The following is a 27,558-nucleotide window of genomic DNA, read 5'->3' on the forward strand; positions in this document are numbered from 1 at the left end:
GTTTATTGCAGCTTTTACCCCTGCAGCCAGATTCTTTTCAGTGAAGGCTTCAGAAGGGATTTTGTAAATGAAAAAACACACCAAACAAAACTGGCATGGGGTGAATGGCTGTTAGCAGCTGATTTCTTGATGGAGGTGGATTTATAAGTGGTTAGAAAAAGGCAGAAGAGTATCTGGTCACACACATGTGGACACACCTTTGCACCATTCCCCGGGAGTATCCAAGCAGATGAGGCTTTGCTCCAGGGTTGCAGTGTGTGCAACACCCTTTGGCTGCTGGGAATTTAACTGAACTTCTGGCTTAATTAGGAAAAGAGTAACTATTTCGGTGTTCAAACATTTGGATTGTATGGATGAGGCTGCTTGGCCGGCACAGACGTACAACGCTTTTTGTGGTAGAAACTAGAGTTATCTAAGTGGAATTCCCCTAGATGTACACTTGACAAAAAGCTAAGGGAGATCACGTCAACCCCAAACCGAAGGTGGCTTCCTTGCTCCTGCGCTGACCCGCGTTTCCTTCCTCATCCCACAAGCAGGCTCCCGGCTGGGACAGCTCTCTTCCCGGCGCGCTGGGTAGCCTGTCGTCTGCTCGGGCCTGTGGTGTGGGGCTGGCGGCGGGGATAGAGCAGAGGGGACGCCGGCTTGCAGTGCGAGAGGAGCGGGATTTCTGTCAGAGAACGGGGAGAAACCAAACCTACCGCGCTAAAAAGTAATATAATTGTAACAAGCTCCAGAACTAAGAAGGGGGCCTGTGCGTCTGTCAAGCCGACCCGGTCTGGGTGAGCAGAGGAGCCCCTCTGCGCGCTGCCTTCCCGCTGAAGGGACGGGGCGGCGGGCCGGTGCCTGAGGGGCTGCCTCCGCAGCCCGCCATTACAGAGCGGCTCTCCTGAGGCGGCCTCCTTGGGCCGCGGGAGCAGCGGCGACCGCAGCCAGCCGGGAGGAGGAGGAGCGGAGGGAGGAGGCAGCGCTGGCAGCCGGGCGGGGAGGGGGCACTCAGCGCCGCGGAGGAGGAGGAGGAGGAGGAGGAGGAGGACTAAGATGGCCACCAGCCGCCGCGGGGAGCGGCCCCGCTCCCTCCGCTCCGCCTCGCGCGGCCCCCTCGGCCTGGCCCGGCCTTGATGGGGCCAGAACGACCCCAGCGCCCGGACGCTGCAGCGGCGGCGGTGCCTCCCGCCGGAGCCCGCCCGGGCCGCAGCGGGGGAGCCGCCCTCCCGGCCCGGCCCGCACCGCCCGGCCGCGGCCACCCCGTCGCGTAACCCCCCCACCCTCTTATCCCCGACTCGTGCCCGCGGAAAGGAGCGGAGAGAGGCGAGGAGACGAGAGGAGAGACCACCCGCTGCCCCCTCCCCGGCCCGGCGGGCCGGGCCGGGCACGGCACAGCGGCACCGACGGAGACCCCCGCCGCCTCCCGGTGAGTGCCTGGCGGCCCTGCCCGCCGCTCTCCGGGCCCCGGCGCTTTGTTGTACCGCCGCTGGGCCCGGCCGCGCCGCGGGGAGACCCGCCACCTCCTCGCGGGCCCGGCGCGGAGGGCTGCAGCCCGCGTCCCCGCCGGGGTGCTGGTCCCGGTTGGCTCGGCTCGGCCCGGCCGCAGGCCGCGGCAATCGCCCCGCTCCCCGGGGATGCCGTACGGGCAGCGGCCGCCTCCCTCCGTCGCCGCCGGGTTGGAGGAGGGGGCGGCAGCGCAGGTGCCTCGGGTGATGGATCATTGTCACTGCGCGGGCAACCCCCCCCCCATCTCCCCGGGGTTTTTAATGTTTTATTTCAGCGGCAGCTCTCTGGCCGCGGCCCCCGGGCTAGCGCTGCCTGTGGGGCGGGCGGCTCGGCCCCGCCGGGCTGAAGGGGGCGGGCAGGGGTTGTGCCGGGGGCCTCGGCCACAGCGGAGCCTGGTGAGGGGGTGAGGGAAACCCGGAGGGGACGGCGGAGCCCCGCGGACGCTGCGGCGGCGCTGGGCCTCTCCGGCGGCCTTTGTTGTGGCCGGGGAGGGCGGTTTTCCCGCGGGAGGGAGCCCCCCGGGCCCCAGCCCTCGGGTGTGCGGGACGGCCGGCGGGGAGCCGGGCCGCGGGATGCGGGGAGACCGTCCGCCGCCCAGGGCCAGCGCGGGGAGGGACAGTGGCTGCAGGCGGGTCGCTTTTTTCTCTTATAGTTTTATTTTCATTTTTTATATGGCTATTTTTGTGGCAGTCCTCGAGCTACTGAGCCGGTGGTGCAGCAGGGACATTCAAGTTAAAGCACCCGGCGGGTCCCCGGTGCATCCCCGGGGACAGGGAGGTTGTGGCTCCTGGGAAGTCAGGAGCATGGTATGGGGGGATTTGCGGAGATGCTGAGGTACCTGCTGCTTGTCTTCAGCGTTCCGAGAGGTAATCCACATAGATGAAGAGGTTTGCATAGAGGCCAGTCAGTAGCGCTGGGAGCTGAGACCCTGAATGCTATTCACCTTGAAAGAATAGGTCCATAATTTCTAGCTGTGCTTATGTATGCCTGCATAGAGGAAGACTTATGAAAGAAATCATGCAGAGGACTAAATGTATTTTGACCTTTAGTTTCATGGATAATCTAGCTGAAATTTCTTGTTTAACAGAGTAACTCCCAAGATGTCAGTGTAGACTTGCAGGTCCTGGCGTAATTTTAATAATTGAATTTTGGTTACTTGGCAGTGTAGGTTTGTGACAAGGTCTGTGCATGTCCATGTATTGGACCATGTAATTTTACTATGGAAAACAAATGGTAGGCTTCCTGTTAAGAGTAATTTTTGTATGCTGTATCTAGCAGAAATGACCAGCTAAGTCATAAATGGTGCCAGAGCTGTGTTGTTACCTGGTGCCTGTGCATGCCCCTGTGCACAATTATGGCTGTACAGCTGTATGATGTGCCTGAGCTCACAGACTCCCCTGGATCCAGAGTGGTTCTGGAGGGAGCCAGCTTGATTGCGTCCTTGGCACGTTTTGGTGACAAGATAGTGGTATCTTGAAATAGGCTACATGAACAAACTGTACAGTTTGTGTGAACTGGCATTTCTGCAGTATTTTGCTCATCCTATGCAATGTTGGTAGACTTGCAGCATTTGCAAATATGAAAGTTACAGCTATGTGAATTGTTCAGTTGCAGTAAGCCAACCAAATCCTTCTCTAAGCTTTTAGGTTATAGGCAGGCATGTTTATGAAACAGAATGCTTTGGGTGCTGGAAACGTGCATCGGTGTTAATATAGCATTGTGCCTTTGCTCCATGATCCTGATCAAGAAGAGCTGGTAATGTAACTTTGGCCGTTTATTTGGACTGCAAGTGGGCATCTCCACATTATGTAGTATGGGTCTGTTCAGCTCAATTGGAGCCAATGCTGGAATACTCAACATCATTGATAGGAACGTGTTTTGGGTAGAAGAATGCCTTACATATCAGTGGTGGTAGACTAGAGATCAGTGAATAGTATTTTTTGGTTTGGTATGTGTTTGCTAGGAACTGGACATGTTTGTTTGCTTTTCCAATCCATTGGTCAGTTTTTAGTCTGCTAGATTTGGAATAGAAACGTAATATGTTTGGGTTACATGGTTGGAGCTCCTACTCAGCTGATTATCTATTTGATTCAAATTTAAGCAAGTTAAGCATAATACTGTTGTGATTTTTAATATCTTAAGCACACATTTAAAAATGCATTACAACATTTCTATCTCAAGGTACGTGTAAGGGTTAGTATGTCCAGAAAACTGTTTATTTGCGGTTTGATGCATTGAAATCAGCTACTTGACAATATGGTGTGGTACAATGTGAGAGGAAGTCTCCTTTCTTTCTTTCCAAACGGTAACAGAAAGATGCTAAGTAACAAAATTATTGTAATTTCAACCTGGAAGTAACAGGTTTAGTTAGAAGGCTGTGTTATCTTGTTGCGTCTTGCTACATGAATTGGCTGAGAAGGTGAGCTACCAGCCATCTGTATGGGTATGAAAACCTTGGTACTTAGCTCTGGTTTACCAGAGCTGTACTGCCAGAAGAAGTATACAAGGCAAGCAGGTCTTCAGGATGTACTGATGCATGTTGCTGTTAGTTAAAGTAAGACTGGCAGATGTAAAATGCGTTGCTGAATTCTTCTATTTCGTAGTTCTCTGCAAGTGTTCAGTTGGTATTTTTAGCATACAGAAGACTTCTGGGATGCTTCCATGTGCCGAGTATGGGGTGAGTGTGGGCATATGTTCTGCTTGCTTAGGGCTGTCATGAGATTGTTTGGAAACTTTGGTGTTAGAGCGTGGAGTTTCACTTCCCAAATATTGATGTTAGCTGTTTTGTAGCATCGGGTTGTGGGAATTTACTTGTGTTTCTGAAGATGTGCTAAGCTGAGGAATGCAAAGAAAAGCCAGTAGTTCCCCCTCTGATTGTTAAATTGCCGAAGGACAAATCTGCTGATGTTGGTTAGCAGTTTAGTTCATGTTTGTGAATGATTTTAAGTTCCTATTGCAAAATAGTGGAAATACTGTTTCAGCAGTGGCCTTTGACTTGCATGACTTCCTGCTGTAAGGAAGTCTTGTATCATTTGTCCAAAATAAACAGATTTTGGAGAGGGCGGATACAGTATGCCATGAGGAACCATACATCTTAGTCACAATTTACCCCCTAGTGCTTGCCTTTCTGATAATTAGAATTGTGGAAGTCTATTCTTATGGTATCTTACTGGAATGAAACTTGCATTTTGAAGTGGGGAATAGAATCTTTTGTTGGTCCGTAGTACAATTTTTGGTTTTGTGTGTAGGGGGAAAATAAATGATTTCTTCATGGCTGTAATACTGAAGCTTATAACTTCACTGGTTTCCTTCTTGATTCTCCTTTTTGTTGGTGTTGCTAATTGCAATAGTACAACATTTAAAATCCTCAAGTTGTGACAAATACTCATGCTATTAGTTTCTTTGAGTTATTGGCAATACTGATAGTTTTTAAAAATTCTTTATTTGTTGTTGCTTATGTGTCCTGAGGGGCCTACAACTTGAGTTGTAAGTATGAGCCTTCACACACCCTTCAGTGTTGAAGGGACTGAGGCACACTGACGTAAGGTTGTCACATGTACTGCAACAGCTCACTTCTTTAAGTTTGTAATTTTGTTTACAGTTTTCATCTTTTAATAAATAGTTTCACTCTTGTATAACTCCTGGTATCTTCTGTTGAAGACTTTACATCGTGTGTCTGGGCTGTTCACACCTTGTCCAGGCTGGGTAGGAGAGGACAGAATGTAATTAGAAGGCCCATGTGCATATTTGTTTTAACCAGCTGCCCCACAGACAGTATAGAAAGCATTGCTGTTTCCTATATTCCTGTTTGCACTCTCATTGCCAAAGCTTCTGAGGTTATATATGAAATTCTGCTGGCAGCTTGTGACATTTTAATTGAAGTCATTGGTGAGGATGTGAGAGCAGCATCTTGACTCAGGCGATAGCACTGCAAACTTTGCAATACTGAATGTGCATTACTGGTGATCCAGCCTGGAGAGCATCTGTTTGGCAAGCAACTCATGTTTTGCTTCTGCTTGTTGCTCACATCTCCTCTTGTTCTGTGATATTACAGGTAAGTGCATACAGCACCTTGTGTTTGGGTCACCTGCCGGGTGATGGGGGTGATTATTTAAGCAAAGTTAGATGATCTGTAGCACAGTTGTTGCATATCTTGCTTTGTCTTTATGCTAATATTGTATCAGAGCTTAACAGAAGGAGGAATAGGAAATACTGTATAAAACTATTGGGTTAGTACTGTGTAGCATTTTGTGACTCCAAGTGGCTGTTTAAACCCTGTATGTTGATTTGATACTCACCTGTAATTACAAGGATTTTGTTATGAGTGGTGAAGGGGGAACAATCTTTAGCTAATTCTTTCCTTAAGTCTTTTGTAAGTGAAGATGACATGCATCTTTTGAGGTGTTTTTTTCCTGTGAACAGCTCTGGGGCAAAATTGTTTGATTTCTGTTCTGTATGGAAATGTGCACTGGACATAATCTTTGCCAACTGTGCTGATGTTTTTGTGATTTCAAATAACAGCAGGGAATCTTTTTGGCTTTTTTTCTTTTTCATTTTTCTCTCCCCACCTGTTGAACAAAGCTGTGAGCATGGAAGTAAAACTGTCTGTATTGAGATTTGGGGAAAAAACGAAGTTTGACATTTCTTTGGAATTGGATTATTCCCGTGAGAGCTACATGTCATGTTTTGGGATCTTTCCCTTTTGAGGGAAAAAAACGGTTTTGATTGCTTTGATGGTTTCATGTTTCATCAATGTCCTGTGATGGATTTCTGCCTGTCTTAAGCATATGACTTTTCATGCTTCTGTCATATTGCAGAATGGGAACAAATTTGCAGAACTTACTGTAGCACATGCAAAAAAGTACCTTCTAAAATTTCAAAAGCAATAGAACAGTGTTATGCTAGGGAAGAGTGAACTCTGTGGAAGAAATGAACAATAAGGGATGTTGAATGGTACAAAGGCATGTGGCTTCATATTTTTGGGTAAAAAGTAATGTAGGAGAAAGATAAGATGGATGCAGCTGAATTATAGCAATCAGATATTCATTATAAGACTGTTTAGTTCTTATACCTTCACAAATATTGTTATTTCCATGTCATGCATTTTATTATCATGCTAAAAGGAAAAAGCTTTGAGCAGGTTGGCTGACTTAGTGTACAGACAATAGTACATTTCAAAACACATGACAGAAGTGGAATTTCCAGATGGCTGATTTCATCCCTTTCTTGCTGTAGAGAAATTACAATATTGCACTGAAAGTACGTAAGTTAAACTTGTACCTTTTCAGGTTGGGTGGGTATTCCTTAGCTACATGCCTAACAAGCTTCTTGTGCTGATTCTAAGACACCTATCTTAGAGAAGTCAGACCTTTTAGGAGATGGCTTTTGCCTACTTTTTTACAGCAGCTTTTTCTATGAACTTCCTAGTTAGTAAAAGAAGTTATTCTCTCTCTTGAATCATTTTCTTTCTAGTGGCCATGTGAGTTTGGTTTTGGAGGTACATCTAAAGGCTTTCTAGTGAAAGGTTTCAGAGTAGGGGGGGAGTTATCAAACTGATGCTTAACTTAAAGCGGCTATGTCAAGTAAGCAAATAGAGAAAAACAAAACCTTCAGAGCTTGCAATTTGGTGACGATGAGATAGACACGTGGCTAGAAAGGGAAGATGTTCCAGCATGTGCGTTAGATGTTTTTTTTAGGTTCCTTCATTTTCAGGACAGTCTGACTCCAGTGAAAATATGCATCAGGAGCTCTTAAAAATGATGATCTGGCTTTCTATTTCACTACTGGTTTTGTCAGAGGTATCGCCATGCATTGAGTGTCAGAAAGTAGCTCTACCTGGAATGTCTTGCTGTTGTTTTTGTCAGTATTATGCTGACAGGTGGAGTATTGGTGCGAGTGAATCACGTTTTTTGTTCTCACATTACCAGACAATTTACTGTTTTCAAAGGAAGACATGGTAAAAATCTCTGTGTAAGTCAAAGCAGGGTGGTTTGATGTGTGTAAACTAGTAGCTGATGGGATGTTGCTTCAGAAAGTGGAGTGTATTTGAATGTCATGGTGATAAGTAGTGTTGCTTGAGGCGCCTAGCTCTTGCTGTGAACCAGAATCTTAACTCACAGCTGAACTGTAATAGAAAGAAGTGCTTGGTACACAAGGGGCTTCCTGAAGTTTGTGTTTGGTTACTTGGCAGTGTAAGTATATCCTTTTTTTTTTTTGTGTAATTTGAGATTATGAAGAGAAATTGCAGGGCTAAGAAAATGCTTAGGGTGTTGTAGAGTGGTTTGGGTTGGAAGGGACCTTAAAGATCATCTAATTCCAACCACCCCTGCCACAGGTAGGGACACCTTCCACTAGGCCAGGTTGCTCAAAGCCATCCAGCCTGGCCTTGGAACACTTCCAGGGATGGGGCAGCCACAGCTTCTCTGGGCAACCTGTGCCAGTGTCTCACCACCCTCATAGCGAAGAATTTCTTCCTAATATCTAATCTGAATCTACCCTCTTTCAGTTTAAAACCATTTCCCCTTGTCCTATCACTACATGCCCTTACAAAAATTTCTTCTCCAGATTTCAGTAGGCCCCCTTTAGGTACTGGAAGGCTGCTATAAAATCTCCCTTGATACTTTTCCAGGCTGAACAAGCCCAGCTTTCTAAGCCTGTCTTCATAGGAGAGGTGCTCCAGCCTCTGATCATCTTTGTGGCCCTTCTCTGGACTCACTCAAGCAGGTCCATGTCCTTCTTATGTTGGGGCCCACAGAGCTGGATGCAGTACTGCAGGTGGGGTCTCACAAGAGTGGAGTAGAGGGACAGGATCACCTTCCTTGACCTCCTGCTCACTCTCCTGTTGATGCAGCCCAGTACACAGTTGGTTTCTGGGCTGCGAGTGCACACTGCCGGCTCATGTTGAGCTTCACATTGACCAGCACCCCTAAGTCCTTCTCAGGGCTGCTCTCAATCCATTCTGTGCCCAGCCTGTATTTCTGCTTGGGATTGTCCCAACCCAGGTGCAGAATCTTGCACTTGGCCTTGTTGAACTTTGTAACGTTCCTATGGGCGAATGTCCAGAAGGTATGCTGTAAAAGAAACAAACAAATGCAAACAGAGAGAATGCCTGTGATTTTTCATTAAAAATATGACAAAATATCGACTTGGCTTGGTCACAAAACTTCTTTTAAAAGAGTTTTCGAGGGCTTGGATGATGGACAATCCCAAAAGGGAGAAAGACTGTTCAGAATGCCTCAGGGAGGGTAAAGATCATTAAGAAGGTTAATCAGATAGAAGCGTGTCTGGCATCATCAGCCTCAGCTTTTGTCTGAGGTTTATTAGATTGGCATGGAGTATTGGCCTTCGAGCTGTTCATAGTAGGTGGACTGCTTTGGTTGCATGATATGGTGGCTTCAGTGGCAATACTAGTTTAAGTGGATCCCGCACCCCAACTGTGGTGAGCAGGGGACAAGGCTTTCAGTTTTCCTGTGTGTGTTTGTTTTAACACCTGAAGCTTTTGAATCCTCACTGAATGGGAGAGGGTGTGCTTTAGTGCTCTGACTAGAACAGAAGAGAGTGCTTTCACTGCAGGCTGATGATAATTGGACTGCTATCTACTGTTTTTGTGCTAAGATTCACCACCTCCATAGCATTCAGAGTGCTATTGATGATCCTGGGACTTGTCTCTGCAGTTGTATTCTTGCCAAGACTTACTTATTTCTAATGGGGTTTTATGGAGGTCCTTGGGTCTTCATGTGAGAGCCAGGGACGAGATCAAGGCCTTGCTTTGTATTTGTGAGAATGCACAGAGTACAGAATGTATTGCATAGTAGAATCACAGACAAAGCAGATAACGAGTGTGTTTCTTAATGCAAAAGTTGAGCCTTTTTATGTTCTCAAGGTTGCTAACCTAGGAGTTAAAATGTCACAGTGCAGGCCCTCAGTTGTGAGATTGAATGAAGTTATAGTCTTTTAAAGCATTAAAAGCATGAAATAAATGGATTTCTTTTTTGATACTTTTGAATCTTGAGCATGCAGTCGTCAATTTTTTCCCACTACTGTGAGGGCTAGAACAATTTTGGAATCTTCGCATGGCAAAATGCACAGAATTGGGATGTCATGAATATGATGAGACTAAGAAGGATGTGGTCAGAGCTGTCAAGATGCTTGTCATCACTTGTTTTCTGTCTGATAAAGTGACTGGAGAGGAGTGAAATTCGTTTCATTTGGGAGTTTCTTTACACTTGCAGAAGAAAGGATGCATCTCTGAACAGGCAGAAGTAAATATTCTTTATAAGCAGTCATGTGGAATAGGCACAGAAGCAGTTTTGCTATTGCATCACAAAATAAATGCTAATACTTGAGTCAGTAGCAGTTAAGCAGTGAGCCACAATAGAAATGTAAAAGCAAAGTCTCTGTGGGTATGATCTAAGAGGATGCTAATTTGCTTGTTAATTAGGTTTGTAGAAGTTTCTTTTTCACAGTTCTGAGCAGTGAGGATAAGCTGATGAAGAATATTTAATTTAGGTTTTGAGTGGCTCATGAAGTAACCAGGGTGTATCTCTTGAAGCTTTTCATTATTAGAGAGTGTAAAGGCACAGCACCAGCACTTCTTATTTGATTGTGGTAACTGCTGGAGACAGAAATATTTGCTTTCAGTTTCTTACCAGGAACATAACCACGTTCCTAGCAGTGTTGGATCAGGACCAGGGGAAAAAAGGCTTCCTTGCTGTCTGTTTGAAATCCCTTGCAATTTCACTGGTGATGTCCCTGTACTTAGGGAGACAGAAATCTGGATATGCTATATTTGTAGCTGGGTATTTTTTTTTCCAAGTTACTTGTACAGTTTCTTTGTGTGAATTGGAAGACCATACTGATCAGTTAAACCACCTAAAGCTATGACCTATTTTTATTTCAGTAAAGCACATATGTGTATGTGTATATGCTTCAAATATACACGATGATCTGAATGTTTGGTTTTGTGTTTTTTGTTTTATGGTGGGTTTTTTTTTTAAATAAATGGAAACAGAGGAGGTGTGTGTGTTGCAAATCATGTACTTGGAAAAGTTGTGAGGTTTTGGGTTTTTTTTGTCTCATTATAAGTGTCTTTAAAATTATGATCTTTATAAAAGGAGATCAATATAGTCGATGTTTTTCTGAAGCAGCTCAGATTGAGTAGAGACTACACCAAGGTGAAGATTTAACTTCCGCTGGCACAGGCAGAATAAATTTGAAAGATGACAGCTCTTCTCTTCTCTGCTCATCCTCTTTTCTATCATCCTTTGAGGGTGAATTTGAACTTGCAGCCTGAGTAAGGATGAACATTTCGAATGAAAACATAAGTTTATATAAATTGTTAAAAACAAAAAAAAAGGATACCACCATTAGCAGGTGTTCATATTGTGTGGAGTTCAGTTCAAGTCTGTGTTGTTGCATTAAGCTGAGAGTTGTGGTGGTGGAGATCCTTAGAAGACCTGCTTGTTATCTGCCTTCTGTAGTGGTCCTCAATGAGTAGGAAAGTGGAACATCTCAAACGCTGCAGGGCTGTGGGCAATTGAAATACATTCTTGATTTTGGTTAATTTCCCTGTAGCTTCACATTAGGTTACCAGGAAAGTTCACCAGTCTGTGAATCTGTGTGATAGAGCGCCAAATGTTCTGTGTCCAGAAACCAATAGTCTCTTGCTCTCTGTTGTTTATAAGAGGATGAAGGTTACTTCTTGGAGCTTTCTTGAAATGCGATGTCTTTGTAACTATTTCTGTGAATGGCTGTACTAAGTTACACAGGATTCAGCTGCAGTTTGAGATGTTCTGGTGTGTGTGTGGAGAGAGAGGCAGGAATGGATGGATGTCAGGCTGCTTTTACTTTCACAGCCTGTCTCTGCAAACTAATCCTTAAAATTGTGCTTAAAAAGGCATGGTGAACTTCTTGTCACTTCCAAAAATGCATTTAAAAATTATTTTGTGTCTTAGGCCATGTCCGAAATGCCCAACAAAATCAGATGTTTTTAGCACTCCTGTATTGTAATATATTGCAAAATTAATTTGTCTGATGATTTGAGAAAGGCTCTCCAGTATCTGTGGGTGTCAAGACCATGTTGAAGGGTTTATTCTGGTATTAATGGAGGAGCAAGACTTGGGTTCAACAGAGTAACCACTGCTGTCTTTATTATGTATTGAGAGGAAGGACTCGTCTTCAAATTTGATTTCATCTAGGACAGTTTGAATGCATCAGAGAAATTTTGGTTGGAAGAGACATCTGGTCTTGCTTGAAGCAGGACATTTGCTAGGGTGTTTTAGCTAGAAGGATGAGGTTTAGAGGCCTGACTTTTTGCAGGAAGAGATAAGAGGTGGTGAGTGTGGGTGTGCTTTAAGCAGCAAATGAAGACGTGAATCTTTCAGGTGCACTGTGAAGCGCTATGGCAGAGGGTGATTTTTTTTTTTTTAATGATTCTTTTTTTTATGTGATAGTGAAAATAGTAAGATCATTCATTATTTGATGGGATATGAAAGTACTGGGTATTCTACTGTAACTGGTTTTCACCATTGAGCTTAGAACTGGTGTATTTGTTAGACTCCTGCTGTGTTTGCTCTTGGTGTGGTGGACAGCAGTGACTGGTGTCAGCAGCTGGGAGGTCCTGGTGGTGGCTAATGTAAACCTTGTTGGAAAGTTAGCACAGCGTGTGGAAGGATCTTACCTCTGCCGAGGAGAAAGCAAGCTATTTTTATGAATTTAAACAAATTGGTTATAAACAATAAGGGTCCTTTGACCCTTTTACTTCACTCAAGGAAATAAGCCTGCAGTTAATCAGAGAGAGGGGAGCAGGAGCTCTACCAGGAGCCCTCTGACTTGGCTGAAAGTTTAGTATTAACTTGCAACATAGAAGAGTGGTTAGAAGTCATACTTTCTTGTTAAAACATTAAATAAGGTTCGGTAAAAAGTCTTTGAATAACCCAGGTTTTTAGAAGAACTGCATTGCTTGGGAGTAATGAATGGTCTTGATATTTAAAGAAAAAAAATTGTAGTAAGTGCGCAGTGTTGTGTTTTCTTGTTAATGTATGAAGACTTTTCTTGAGTAGTTTTCAGTATAACTGTTTCAGGAAGATAGCTTTGTCTGCATGAATGGAAAATGGAGGCCTGATGAAGACTTTTATGATTTGTCTGTTATTTTCTCATTAATGAGTATTACTGCTGTTCTTTAGACTGAGCAAGAGGTATTTGTCTGCAGAGATCTTGCAGAATTTTGTAGAATTGTTTTAGCAAGAATACTTGACCTTTTTCTTTTCCCCTTCATGTTGATGACTACTTATATGGCCATGGCCAGTTTGCCAGCTAACAGGTGAAATCTAGCAATAAAAAGTAAAACCGGTAAAATAGATCCTCTTCCCTCTTACCCCAGTTTCTTTGGTAGCAACAATTCAGTAGGAAAAGGACAAAAGAACAGTCTGACAAACAAGTCATGAGGATTTTGTTTCAACCAGTTCACTATGACTCTCAGCGTGGGGGTGAAAAATAAGCTTTCTGTTGCCCTCCAGCTTTCTCATCAGGTACTGTTAGAATAATGTTTAGGCTGAACTGAGTGGAGAGAGAAGAATGATACTTGATTGCTTTAGTGCTCAGAAACATGATTTTCTAGGCTTTGCATGTTAGAGCAATAATAGAGGGTGGTATGTGGAGCACAGGCCTTACTGTCATTTATAGCCTGTTGGGAGCCATGAGTCTGAGGCTGGCCAGCCCCACCAAGTTTACAGGCTGCAGGAAGGACAGTTTTTGTGGCTGCTATGTGGAATCATTGTCCGTAGGGGAAACTGTGACCCAAGTGACTGGTCTCCTCAACACATGGGGTTTTATATTCATGTTTATAAAAAGCCGTTCATTGGAAGTATGGCAATGTTCGTTGTGTCCAGTGGAGGAATCACGCTTTTCCTTAATTATAGCAAACTGCAAAAGTGGTAGTGAGTTTCATTACATGAGTTTCTTCTAAATTACTTTGCATCTTTCTGCTGCCCATTTTCAGTGTCTTCCCCTTTTATTTATGAGCTGACAAGAAATGACAGGACACATCCATATGTGCATATGCACATATATGCTTACTGCCATTCCTTATTTCTGTCTTACAGAGAGAAAGTGGTGTTCTTGCCCTCCCTTTTTTCATTGCTATGCTTAAGTATTCCGATGTTAGTAAGTAAGCTTCTCACTCTTCTTTATACCGCTTCTGATGAATGTTCCTGAGATGGGATTCCTAAGACCTAATAGACTATTTTGAACAGGGCTGGGAAAAAGATGGCAAAACTTTATCATGAGATGGAAGCTTGTACTGAAAATACAGTACTGTCTCAGAGTTATTTTCTGGTGTTTGTTTTGCAAGTTCTTGTTGGTTTATCTTGAAGACCAGATAGTCTAAATTCCGCCCCTGCCCTCACCCCCCCAATAAAAAGGCCTGGAAAAGGAGGAGGAGAGAAAGAGAAAGGGACCGAGAACATGGACCATTTCAGAGCAAGATCTGAAAAACCTGTGTACCGAAGCAGTATAATTATAGTGCCTGACATCTTTGTGCTGCCTGTGGTGTCCTTTCTTAGTTAAAACCAAGTATCTTTTGAAGAGTCTGGTACTTCAGTGGTGATCTTTGGATGATTGTAGTATTTTTTACAGTAAGAAACGACTATCTTTCCATATAAGCAATGACATGTCACGGCATTGGTTGCAACATCTTTTAGTTGAATGGAAGTATCTCTTTTAGAAAGATATCCCATGTAATGAATGGCTCTGAGTTAGGGGGGAATCTGACATGCAATCTTAGTAATCTGTTCTTCTGGCCAATTATTACTCTCCTAAGAGGTTTTTATTTCCAGGCTGAAAGTGAGTTTGCTTGCCTTCCCGTGCATGTTGTAATATCATTATCCACTAGGTCAAAGAGCCCTGTGCTGTGTAAATACAATCTGCACACAGAGAAATGATCCAGTCTCTTTTAACTTTCTCTTGACCTTCAGTAATAAATTTAGCTTTCAGTGGTAAATGAAATATATTTAAGTGGTTGGTAGTCATTATTTGTATTCTAGTTGTCCTCTTGAGCTTAAGATCCTTTAAGAAGAGTGACCTTTAGATATCTCAGGGCATTCTGGTACGTGGAAGAATATTTCTTGTTTCCTTTGAAACCTTCCCCCCCTTCCCTTCACCCTGCATCTCCCGCAGCTTGGAGGTACCTCCTGCTGCATACAAGGGTCATGTAACTCATGTTGCCATGGGCTTGTTAGTTGTCCTTTTGGGAATTGTGCTTTATATACTCCGATCCCTTCTTCTCACTCAAGTTCGTTGCATGTAACCGTGCATTTGACTGTACTAAAATGAATGACATTAGGAGGTGCCCTGTCTACAAAGAGATACAGATAATGGTGTCAGCCAGCAGTTACCATGTATGCCCCCTGTGCGTTCATCCAGTTGCCTGTATTACTGGCTTTTGTTAAGATATTGGTTGGATTAGCTGGTATACCTTTAATGGGATTAAAATGAAATTGCTGAGCTGAAGGTATCAGTTTAATGATGCTGAGCAGCACTTGCCAGCTGTGGTAGTTAATGCATATGAATGAGTGAATGAGACCACGCTTATCTCAACATGATCAATCTAATAATGGGGGTAAGATAGAAAATATAAATGTCTTTGAGAAAGATGTCTGGAAAAAAATGAACTAATACAGCATGCCAACAGTATTGTAGTCACATACAGTTTAGTCTCAAAATGGTAGAAAGGTAATTTACTGAATAGTTGAAGGCATGGAGGGATTTGGGGGTTTTTTTGATTATTTTTTTTTAGTTTGTTGGTTTTGTGGTTTTTGTTGTTGTTTTGGCATGTGGTGTTTTGAGGTGATGTGTTTTGTTGTTGGTGATGTGTTTTTGTCCCTCGCCCAATAGTTTAGACATTTTGGATGGTTTCAGAATATGAGGTCCTCCCAGTACTATACCAGTTTTTGGCTTCCGCTATGCTGGCTGTATTATCAGCAGGGCAGAGAGATGGAGGTGGAGACAAAGCAGTGCCGTTTGTGCCACAGTAGTTCTTGGAAGACCATTTCTCTTCAGAGCTTTCTAGAGATACTATCCTTGTGGAGCTGCAAACCTAAGAAAACTGTATTGCAGTCATTGTACAATACTCTTTCTCATCCTCTTTCAGTTTAGGAAATAGCAATAATCAGTCTCGCTTGGATGTAGACAGAGTTTTTGTCCCTGTTCTTTAACTGGAGAAAAAAATTTGGTGATTTGAGGAGAGAAGATTTGTTTTCCACCTCTGACACTGTTTGCTCTTCAGTCACTCTGAGTTTTTATTGGTACCCTTCGTTTCCTTCCGTCCTTCATCTCACTGGTTCGTGATGCCCTGGCCCCTTGTTACCGGTCCCTTTAGGGCATCTCTTGCTGGATGGTAGAGTAATTATTCTTCTTTTGGGTGTCGCCACTGGTTGATAGAGGAAGAGGTGCTGTCTGAATGTACACTCTACATTATCAACATCATTATTAGTTTTCAGCTGTCTCTAAGCACTATGCTGGCAAGTCTGGACCCGCAGACAGCAGGAATGTGTCAGTGTGCCAGACGTGAGAGAACCCAAGTTAGTGACCCATCTCTGTTTCAGTTAGTGTTTCTCTTGCACTTCTTGTTCCTGTAAGTCTGGTGTGTGTGCTACTGTTGCTCCTAGGAGAGCTTTAAATGAAATAAATGTATTATTCCGCTTTCCTTTTCAGGTTTGTTTTGATATTCTGCTTTTGCAAAAAGCTCTGCTCATGACAGTGAGCAAGGGAGAGTGTGTGTGTGTCCACGTGCAATGCCCACAGCATTCATTTATCCTTTCTACTGGTTTGGGGTTTTTTGTGTGTCTTTCCTTTGCGTGTCATAATCTCAATTATATATCCTTCTCGATCTGCCCTTGAAAGAAAATTCTTCTTTCAGAACTGTTTTTGTGGACTTTCTACAGGTCCATTGCTGATACAGTCTGCTGGGCTTTAGTTTTAAGAGAAATACTTTGGATTTATGCCAAAACATTGCTTGGAAAAAGATTGCTACGGAGAATTCCTCTAGTGTCCTCCTGGAAATGCTTCAGAGCAGGAGAGAAACCAAAGGTAGCAGCAGCATGGGGCTGGTACACTCACACCCTTCTCAAAGGGAGAATACACTGAAGACTAAATAATTTTTTTTTCTCATAGTTGCTTCTGATAATTTGAGTTCATCTAAATCCAGGATATCGTTGACATTCCAAATATTACTGTGGGGTTTTTTTTTTTAAGATTTAAGTCTTCTGCTGCTGTTTTTCTTTCAGTGTACACATGCCTGGGTAATTTGGGATCAGCATAATTGTTTGTGATTCAGAGCATCCTGATTGACTCTTTTTTTTGTCCCTAGGATTGGTGATCAGTGAGTTAACGAGCTTCAGTTTTATACAAGATACATAAATCCTAATTTTGCTTCATTGTGCTAATTTCTTAAAGCATCTTGACTGGGATGATGTAAGGATGCAAGTTTTATGTTTGTTTCTTTTACTGGGCGGGGGAGTAGTTGTTGAGACTTGGCAAGTTTAGGAAATGGTATGTTCATATTTGTGTTCTTTTTGGGCCAAAACACAGTAAGCTTTGGGATTTCCTAGAGCGTGCTGTTGACAGAGCAGGCAAGAACCTTTTAATGGTTTAAAGCGAAAACCACATGACAGTTACTTTCATTGCTTTATGCATGCTTTAATTTTTTTGACCTCTTCCCAAACTGAGCTGTAGGGTTATTAAGCAGGAATAATCAGATTTGAACACGTGAGTTTGAGCTTCTGGCAGTTTAAGTATGTTTCAAGGACTTGTGTGTCCACAAAACTGCAGTCTGTCTTTCATGTGGCATCTCTATCATGTCTTCTGGATATATCTCCTTTTTTTCCCTCCTGCATCTAGAACTCGCCTGCTCAATTTTGCCATTTTTTCCATCTCACTGATAGCTATTTTGCTTATCATGACTCTCTTTTTTTTTTTTTTTCTCCTTTTTCTCTTTCATTCTAGTTTGTTCCTTTCTCTCTTCTCCTTTTGAAGAAAGAGATACTTTTAATTAATTGGGAAGATTTTTCAGGACGCAGAATGAGTTTCAATTATATTTGCAAAGCTTAAAGGCAAATTACCCACATATAAAAAGTGTAGTGGCTTAGGAAGGGTTTTGCAGTGAGTCTAAGTTAGTTGTCTGTCCATTCTTCATTGGAAAAAAAGGGCATTACAGACTTGAAGTATTTGATAGTGGATCGTGAGTGATTGAGTTAAAAGAAACTGCTCATCAGCTGGGCCACAGAGAGGGCAGAGTTCACTTCTAAGTGTGTGGACTCAGCTGTCTAAAATCAAGATAGATGTGTAGGATGCCCTTATAGCCTTGGGAGAAAATATTTGCCTTTTGCAGGTACTTGATTCTCATTACCTTAGATGCTGGTTTGAAGATCATGCTTCCAGAGAGCTGTTTAACTGGAAATCATCAACTATAGAGCAACCCTAGACATGTAAAAAGTGAGTAACTTAAATTGATTATCTTCTAGATGTGTAAATTTAATAATAAAACACATTTTTTTTAAGTAAACAATTAGAAAGTGGGTAGCACAGTTAGTAGCATTGGAAACTTAGCTGTGAGCTTTTGGACTTGCTTGGTTTTTAGCATTTAGGTATCTGTCTCGTAAGTACATTTTGTAACAGTGCCAGAGTATGTTAGGGTAGTGGAGCACTGCATGCTTGTGTCTTTATGCCTTCTCCTCCTTCCTTAGCATCAAAACAAAAAAGAATGGGGGTGAGGTAGGTGGGGTTGTCAGATCATCTAGTCGTCTCCACAAGGAAGGTCATCACACTCTTGATCCACAATAGCTGTTCTAGTTGCATTTGGGTTAGTGTACAGTAGTGTCTTAAGAGTGGGCTGGGAGTTACTTTACTCTTTGAACAGGTAAAATGGCTCCCCTGACTCCTCCCTGAGTCCTGAATGTGAGAATTGTTCACAGTGTTTGCCAGAGAGCCAGGAGCGGAGTGAGGGAACTGCTGATGAGGTTGGAGTGAGGGGCCCTTGGTGCAGAGCAGGTCATTAATCAAAATCCTGAGTTGTTGCAGAAGCATTAGGAAAAGTAAGTGGCTTATTTAATTCAGAGCTGAGACATTACAGATAAAGCTATGCTGCTTTATAGCATATTCACAACATAGGGTTTTAAGGATTGAATTATTGCTATCTGCAGCAATTCCTAATATGAAAATAAAATAAAATAAAATAAAATAAAAAGGTGGATTTTGAAGTGTGCAGCTCTCCTGTTTTGGTGGTTGCTAGTGAAATGCTGCTGTGAACTGGCCAGTGCTTCTGAGATTGTTACTGGTCAGCATCGCCCGCTGCAGGTGTAGTGACAAGATGCTAGTGTAGCAGAACAGCATCTCCATCATTTTCCTGAGGCAAGTTGGGAGCTGGTGAGTTAAGTGGAGAAGAGTGGGGCCTTTCTGTAATTGCTGGTCCCTGAATATCATGGATACACAGAATCCAATGTGTGTTGTGGCCAGCATGTTCCTTTGTGCAGGGTTTCAGATTAGTAGCTTCTCCCTTTCCTTTGACTAGACAAGGTTCCGTTCTCATCTGTCTGCTTAGCCAGGAGCTGACAGACTGGAGTGGTGGCTTATGGTGGATATAGGTTAGGAATCTCTCTCTCTTCTTAAATTGATTTGTGCTCCCACTGCAATACAAATCCTGCTATTTCTGCTTCTCTTCAAGGGGAGCTTCTGATTCCTGCCATTGTTGCTGGAAGTGGTCCGTGCTGAACACAGGGAGCAATGCTTGGAGTTGTAGGGGTGAGCAGAAGAGTGAATGTTTGTTCTGTCTTTGCGCAACCAGTGAGTTATACAGTATTCTGGGCACTAGATAGAAAATAACAGGGCACAAAATGGCCAAGACGGCCATCTTAGCATCATTGTCATGGTTTTTTGATTCATTTTTTCTGTTTCTTTTTTTCTGAAGTGCCGTGTGGCCTCCGAGCTTTATCTGGATGGCTTTCAGGGTTTGGCAGCAATGACATGTACTTCCACATCCAAAGAAATTCAGGAATATTGCTGCATCATGTCTTTGCTGACTCTGCAATGCAGTAGCATTGGGCTGTGAGCCCAAATCACAGAAGATAAAAAATGCTTATTTTTATAAGAGGTAAGAACCAAATGGACAAGACTTACAGCAGAAAAGAGATAATCAGAGAATTTTTGATGAGGAGATAAAACTTTTGGATTTCTGTCTAAGTCCTTAACAAGAGGGATATAATTAGGCTAGAATTATCTTTATGGATTCAGTGCTGGCAAGCTAAAATTCAACTGCCTCTTAATCAGCATACAGCATCCTCTCGGTCTTTCACGCTTGAGTCAAACCTCACTTTCACCCCTTGTGCAATGCCACAGCGTACAGGTCTGCACACCACATAACCACTCAGGAAAACCTCTTTCCTGCTCGTTCTTCAGTGATACGTTGTTCCTCATAGGTTGATTTGTCTTCATTTCTCTTACGAGTATTTTGCCAGTTCTGCTGTAAGTATCTGCAAAATATCCAATTATAGAATTATGTTGGTGTTTGGTGGTTTGTTTTGTAGTTTATGATTACAGTTCAAATGATGTGATAGCCACATTCACAAAGTTCTGCAGCAACATGAGAGGTCACATTTCATGCAACTTAGCCTTAGAGACAGCTTTCTCCAATGCAAACATGTCTTCGGAGAGCCGAGCTGGAAAAGCCAGGTGGTAAATTCTTGTGGCTTGGCACTGGCATTGGGACATGTTGCTTTTAGGGGAAATAAGATGTTTTTAGTAAGGGTTAACATAGAATTTAATAATTTATATACCAATAAACTAAAAAGTAATGTTTGAAACTGCAGAAGACCTTCTCTGTAGCAGGATTTAACAGGTAGTATTTAGTTTATTAGCTGCTGTGCGCTAAAAGGACTTTTCTGTTGCTTATTTGTTTTCCTAATGAGGAGACGGGCAGACATTGTATAACTTCTCAGGCAGCAGCGGTTATGCAACTGATCCTGTTGCATTGTGGAGCCAAAGTCCTTCCTAGTCCCTGAGCACCAGCTGCTTGTGTTCTGGTTACTGCTTTTTTCCCTTTTCTTTCTCCCCCGCTGCCCCCTCCCTGTGTTGTTTGTGAACAAGTTATTTTCTTTCCCGTGTTACTGTTTCCTTCTCTCTCCAATGTCAGGGAGGCAGTGGCTTGTTTGGGTTTATTCCTCAATTCAGTATGCTGCAAAATCAAACTGCTCTTGTATATCATGTGAAATATGAAATGTATGGTGAAATGAATTTTTTCATGACAAGAAGAATTGCTTGATTCTTTATGGGTGTATATAAGAAAAGGTATTTGCTTGGATCTAAGTGAAATGTTATTGCAAATGGCCTTTGTTGAAGCCAAGGTCAAAAGTTACGAGTTCACGTTCTCATGATATTAAAGCATGTAAAAAAATGTTTGTTTGTTTTAGGTTTGTTTTCTTCCTTTCTTCAAAGGATGAGCCTGAGAGAAATTTTCATTTCTTCCCCCCAACCCCATCACAAAATAAAATATAGTGCTCCTGGGTATAAGATGAGGTAGTTGTAAATTTCATGCTTTTACAGCCAAGTGATCTCACTGCAGTGCAATAAAGGCAGTCAATACAGTGTACAAATCATCTTACCCTATTCATGTTTTGTTTTCAGTTCACAGTTTTATGTCATGCTGTTGCCATTTCAGGTTACATGGCTTTCTGTGAGCTTAAGTGATGGTAGACAGGCTGTTTTGATCTGTGATAAACATTAAGAAAATCTGCCTGTACAGTACTGGGTAATGGGACAAGAGATCGTAGACTGAATTGCAATGCTTACAGGTGAACCGAGTATAGCATATACAAGTCCCAGTAGAGGAGAAACAATAGTTGGTCTGTGATAGCACTGCTTGTGTTTCCATGTCAAATGTGCTGTTTATCAGTCATAAATAAGCTCTAGTGCTTAGTGTCCTATATCAGAAAATAAATTGGGGATAAGTGTTTAAGGTCCTTAGTTTGTAAGTCATATTCTAAACAAGTTATAGGGAAGGCAAAGGATGCATTTTCTTGCTCACGGTGTCTGTACTGTGGATCAGGTATGTGGGGAGATGGCAAGTTGTCTTAGGATTTGTAAAAGTACCGTCATCTGGGCTATTTTGGCTGAAATTGCTTTTCTTTCACTGACGTCATCTATGCCTCAGTTTGCTTTAGATAGACCAGGCGCACAGAAGACATTATCTCCCTCAACCAAAAGAGTGAATGTGTAACATGTATACTTCAATCATGTCTACCCATACCTCTCCCCTCCCCACCAAATTTCTCATGGCAGGACGATTGAGTTCTAGCTTAGGAGATACTGTGTTTCTCAAACCCTCGCCCATTTATGCACGTTTGATTCAGACAGCTATGTTTGGCGCTGTGTTATTTGATTATTTTTGTTGGTGGTGAAGACTCTGCTAGAGTTCATACCTCAGCTCCACAGTTCTGGCCCTATGAATGAAGTTGTACTTTATCAGAGCTCCTGATACTGGGGAAGCTCAGAAAGTGATGATGAGGTTGGGAAGGATTGCAAAGATTTTTATGGAAAAATCCCCCCAAGCCCAACAAACCTGCAAGACATCATGGCTAGCTCTTTGTCACCATCCTGGTGGTGATGCCCTGATCTAAGCAGAGTTCCCAAAAGCAAGGCTTGTGTAAGGCCCATAACTTAACTGAGAAATTTGAAGTCGCTCTTTAAACCTTCTCAGCTGAGGTGGCCTGTGGTCCTAATCCCAGAGTTCTTCTCAATGACCTCAGAACTTCAGGTCCGAGGCTGGATTTCTGTGGCTTTTGGGAACTCACCTCTGACCATGAAATGGGTGTGTGGGTTTTTTTGTTTGTTTGGGTTTTTTTGTTGGTTGTTTGGTTTTTGTGTTATGTTTCTGGTTGGTTTGTTTTGTTTTAAAACAATGTAAGGAAATGATTTGGAAATCAGTCTATAACTTACTAGCTAACTTGTAAAGGCTGGAGAAGACCTGCCTCAAAACACTTTGTTTGGAAAACATCAGGTTACGACCCTGCATAAGGCATCTTTCGGTCATATTTGTGTATGTGGTATTTCCAGGTACCAAAACAAACACTTGAGGGACAGTTAAATGGAATTCATTGAACCTGGACTTGAGAAGTGTGTCAGATGCTTTTTGAAATACAAACCTGTTAGTTCAGGAATTTGCCCAAGAACATATTCGAATTCCAACATAATAGCGATTCTTTAAAAATACATAGTAGAGTGTTTTGTAAGGGATCTATGTCTGTCCTGTCTGCTGCAGGAAAAAAGGTGATTATTTTAACCACTGTGTTCCTGCAGTGTTTATTGTTTGCCTGCATATCTCTGCTTTGTACATGTGGTTCTTGCAATTGATTCATCTAAGTGTTAAACGATACAATCCTCAAGAAGGATTTAGCCGCCTTTAGCAGTTTGAGTGAATATGTGCATAATTTAGCATGTGACTTTCTGGTTGTAACTGGGTGTTTGATAAAGTCCTGTATGGATTAGTAACTTAAAAAGGTTTTTTTTTCTTGCTCCTGGTTTCCAAAATATTTGGCAGTTGAGTTAGAAATCTTAGAAATCAAACAATTTAGGAGGAGGATGTTTTGTTGCTGCTTCGGAGAAAAGAGATGGTTTCTCTTCCAAATTGCAGTTGCCTAAATCTCCCCTTTTCTTTTTGGGCCTCAGTGCACTGTTGAGTTTGGTTATTGGAGAGTTTTTTTCTGTTAAAGGCAGTGGAAAATGTTAATTCTACATGTGCTTCTATCAAGTTGTAGGTTAGAGTTGGTACCGATTTACAATGGTGTTGGAACATGCTTGAAATGAACAGCAGATCAAGTTAAGTAATATTCTTGAAGAATTTCTTGATCAGTCTGTAATGTCTCCCCTATTAAGTGGTGTTTTGATTTTCTATGTAACTAAGGACATGTCTGTGAAATGTTAATTCTCTTAGAAAAGAGTTCAAACTAACCTGTTCATTGCACCTTTACTCTTACAACAGTAAATCTCACTGGTGTGAGCTGGTGAGGAGAGACTTAAAAGAATTTTAATCAAGAGTGGTACTTGGTCACACAATTTAAGGGCTGTTTACACTTCGAATCTTGATCAGGAAGAGAACTGAGGTGGTGATGTTTTATTGTGAAGAAGGCAAAATATTATTGAAGTTGGTCTCTTTAAAGAAACTAATTCTAACTTGAGATCTCCTAACAGACTTGGGGTGCAAATTAAAATCTATGGTGTTTGGAAGTTGAAAAGCATGCGTCCCAGTATCTTGGTTAAGCTTTAAAAAACCCAAACAAGTGAAGTGCTTACAAACTAGGGAGGTGGTGACATCAGTAAACTTAATGACCTGTCTTGTATGGTATTTCCCAATTCTGTGATACCTTTCTTGAGCTGTGGTTAGATAAATCTGAAGTTTCTAAACGTGGTGATTCTGCTACCTTGTTGTATTCAGCAGTGCTCCTCATTTCATCATAGTGAAACTAAAATGTCTGGTGGTGGTGTGGAAAGCCCAATTCCTTCAAAATAACACCACATGAACTTTGCTTTGTTGTGATTATTTTAATGACATGGGCAGTAAGCCAGACATCACATTTCTTCACAGAATTGGTAGGAACCTCCAGTCATCTGGTGTCTGTAATGAGATTTTTCAAACTAACTGTAAGGACACTTTTTTTTCCCCCCTGAAAATAAATCTGAACAGAAATAAACAACAGTTTAAATAGTATTAACAGACAACTGTTATACCTTACTGGTTTTTAGCTTTCTGTTTACTTTATGTTCACTCATTTCTTATGTAGTAGAATGGTAATGAAATTTTATGCTGGGGGGGGTTGTTTTTTGTTTTTATTTTCATCATAGACATCACTTTTGTATGTTTTGCTTATGGCACAAATACTTTTAGCAAGAGTCATGGTGGGTTTTTTTTCTCATTTACTCTGATATTTCTAGTGCATAATTTTTGAGTACTTTTAACTTTGCAATAGGAAATATAATTGTGACCAACTTAGATTGCATTTAGTATGAGAGTATTAGGATTTTTTCATTTGGTAAATACTCCAGATGGATAGCAGAGGAAGAAATTGCAAAAGAATGACAGTGTTGATAGCTCACAGGCAGAGGAAGAAGAGATTCTTCAAACTATATTTGGAGCAAGTTGAGTAAGAATGTGTTAAGGAGAAGGAAGGGTCAAGCTGTATCATCAAGTAGCTCCTATATTCCTCTTCCTAAATGTTGTCCTTTTTCCCTCCATCAGCAAAACCCCAAAACCAAACCAAGCAACCCTCTCCCCCCCCAAAAAAAAACCCAAGACAAAAGTCCAGACAGAAACTTAAAATTAATGTATAACAAACTCGGTAACTACAAATCTGTGAGAAATATTTACTAATGAAGATACAGTTCTGTGGCCATGATAACAGGGAGAACTGGATAACTGTGGAAAATTAATTCTTTTCTCAAGATATTTCTTCATGGTTGACCATACAGATTCAAATAGTGAGGTTACTGGATGACTGAAGAGACATTACAATTTCATGTAGGCAAGTGACATTTCCTTAAGTCATTCAGTGTCTTTAACATATCTTTTCCTGTGTGTGGTAAAACTTTGAACATTTGAAATCCAGACTGTTTCAAATGGTCTGGATCTGAAACATGCTTACTATTGAGTCTTTTTACAAACCTTGCACTTCAAAGGGAAACCTTTAATTCATCCATGTTTTTGTGTAAAGACTTCATGTCTGAAGCCTTGGCAGGACAAGTTCTCTTTGTGTAGAATACGTGCTTGGGCAGAAGAAGAACATTGAAAAGTGAATCTGTTATCTTCATTCTTTTGCTTTCAACTTCTCAGGATTGCTGGAACAAGTTATAATGTTAATTGGAGGGTAAGAATGGATATTATTTAGTGGTCTGAATCTGATTCAAGTTAGCAATGATCAGGAGCATGTATTATCCTGTATCTTTGTTGGTCTGTGATCTCTGTCGTGGATTTAACAACTAAGAAGAAAGAAAAGGAAAAGGTGATGAATGAACTGAGGAAAGAAGAGATTGTCTGGGGACATACTGAGGGAAGCTGGTTTGAATTTTGCATGTGAGTATAACAGCATGAGATCCACTGTGGGGAAATATTTTAAATATGCACACAATGAAAATTTAGCAATGATGCCTGAACAAATTAAAGCCCACGAGCTGAGTGTTCTGTTGAGCTCTCCCACTTGCAAAGTAGAGTCCTTTCAAGAAACTTAGCCTCGCGTGTTTCAAGTGCTGAGTATTACTTTCTGGAAAAGGAGAAAGAAGTACATGGTCATAATTTTCGCAGCTGACTTTGAGTGACTCCATTTAGACGCTTCTTTTCTTTCTTTTTAGGACTTGATCTGCAGTACCTTAGTTTCCCTTTGGTTCAAGAAACAGGAAAAATCAATCAGGTTAGTATAGTAAGGGCCAGTGGTGAGCTGCAAGGGGAAGTCTGACACCCCCCACTCCCCACCCCCCATGTCTGTGTGAGCTACTCTTCTGTTGAACTTGAGGGTCACTAAATAAAAAGATAACTTTTTACTTTGGACACACTTTTTTTCACATTGCAGGCTGAAACAGTTACTGGAATATTCAGTATTGTTTCAGTCTGTTGGTGTTTGTTGGGATTTTGAAAATTTTATTCCTAACACTTGAATTAAGCTGATCAAGACAGGCAAAATTTGGTTCAAAATGAGGTCCCCAGCAGCTGCCAAGAAGTCACAACCCAAAGCTGCAAGGACGTTGCAGGCAGTCTGCACAGCAAGCTCTCCCAGAAACACTGTGAATAATCTTGGACAATATTCAGAAGGCCTATCCTATCAGGATGGTGGTAGTAGTTCAGTGTAGCTACTGGAATGAAGCATGATCTCATTTACCATCAGAAGCTGGTAAACTGTGCAGTAATGTAGACATTTATGGAAATTGTTGTCTTTATGTTCCTTTTCTGATGTGCCATGTTACTTCAGTTAGAAATGACTTGGACAGAGCTGTGTGAGTATGCTAGCCTCACAAACTCACGGAGTACGAATGGCTGGCTATAGGTGGGAATTTGAGGAGCTGAGTAAAAGGACTCTTCTGCGAGATGAGAATCTGAATTCTGCAGCACTCTCCTGATGGGTGAAGGTTGCAAATTGTGGGATGGCTAGCACCACAACAGCTACAGAAACGTTTTATAGCTGTGTATGTGCTTTGGAAACAGATTCCGGGAGCTGAAGATTCCTGGTGTAGTGTGTGATAGAATAAAGTAGTAAACTTTCCTTATTAGGATTTCTGTATATCACCACCTTTGATTTGTTCAGTTGTAGTGTTGAGCAGAATCTTTAGGATATTCATTTATTTGTATACTGATGTGTACTTTTGATGATCAGGCTGCTTATTGCCTAACTCTGTCCAAGCTGGCAAAATTCTCTAGCAAAAAAGAGATGTGCCCCAGAGACCTTCTGAGAACAGTAACATTTAATTTAGCAGTGAGGAAATAATTTATTGGAATACATGTGTTTCAAGGCTTTGGGTCCCAGGTCACTGGCTAGCAAAGAGTTCTTGTAGAACAGAAATGGCTTGCTGGATGCTGAGAAATGAAACCTCCTGCAAGCCTGTTTCTTTTGATTCCTGGGAATACCTGGACACCCGCTGTGCAGCACACTGCCTAACACCAGTGTGCTTAGCCCAGGGCACGGGGACTGGTGCGAAATATGTGCAGCCTGGCTTGCCTGTTACTTGGAGGACTGCTTCCTCTTTGCCTGCTGCCCTAATTTTCCTTTCACTCGCACACACTGAGCAAGCGGCTTGGTGCTGTGCATATTGTGAAGCCTTGTTCTAGGCTTTTGGCTGGAGGACACTGTTGAGAAGATGTGCGTAGGCTAGACCTGCTGGCCAGAAAGCATAACTTCCTCTCTGTTATCTGTGGGGCAATTTCCTGATCTTTCAGATGGACAAAAACACAGATTCACGGATGCAACTTGATGCAAGGTTGGCTCTCTTGTCCTTAGGAAAATGTTACCTGAAGTACAGCACCATGCAAAAAGCTGTGCTGTT

General features: G+C 42.2%; 1 protein-coding gene across 5 annotated transcripts in view; it reads left to right on the top strand.

Annotated features, from left to right (window-relative positions):
• The first annotated feature begins 1,009 nt into the window (after positions 1-1,009).
• WDFY3 (WD repeat and FYVE domain containing 3) overlaps positions 1,010-27,558 on the top strand; it is a 171,143-nt gene continuing 144,594 nt past the window's right edge. For 4 of the 5 annotated variants that reach the window (XM_030491686.1, XM_030491689.1, XM_030491688.1 and 1 more), the window contains exon 1: positions 1,010-1,411. The gene's annotated coding sequence lies outside the window, so the exon portion shown is untranslated. Of the gene's footprint in view, positions 1,412-25,875; positions 25,935-27,558 lie in introns of those variants that run through there. The other variant, XM_030491687.1, reaches the window with a different exon arrangement.

This window comes from Strigops habroptila, chromosome 7 (assembly GCF_004027225.2).
Source record: "Strigops habroptila isolate Jane chromosome 7, bStrHab1.2.pri, whole genome shotgun sequence".
NCBI lineage: Eukaryota > Metazoa > Chordata > Aves > Psittaciformes > Psittacidae > Strigops > Strigops habroptila.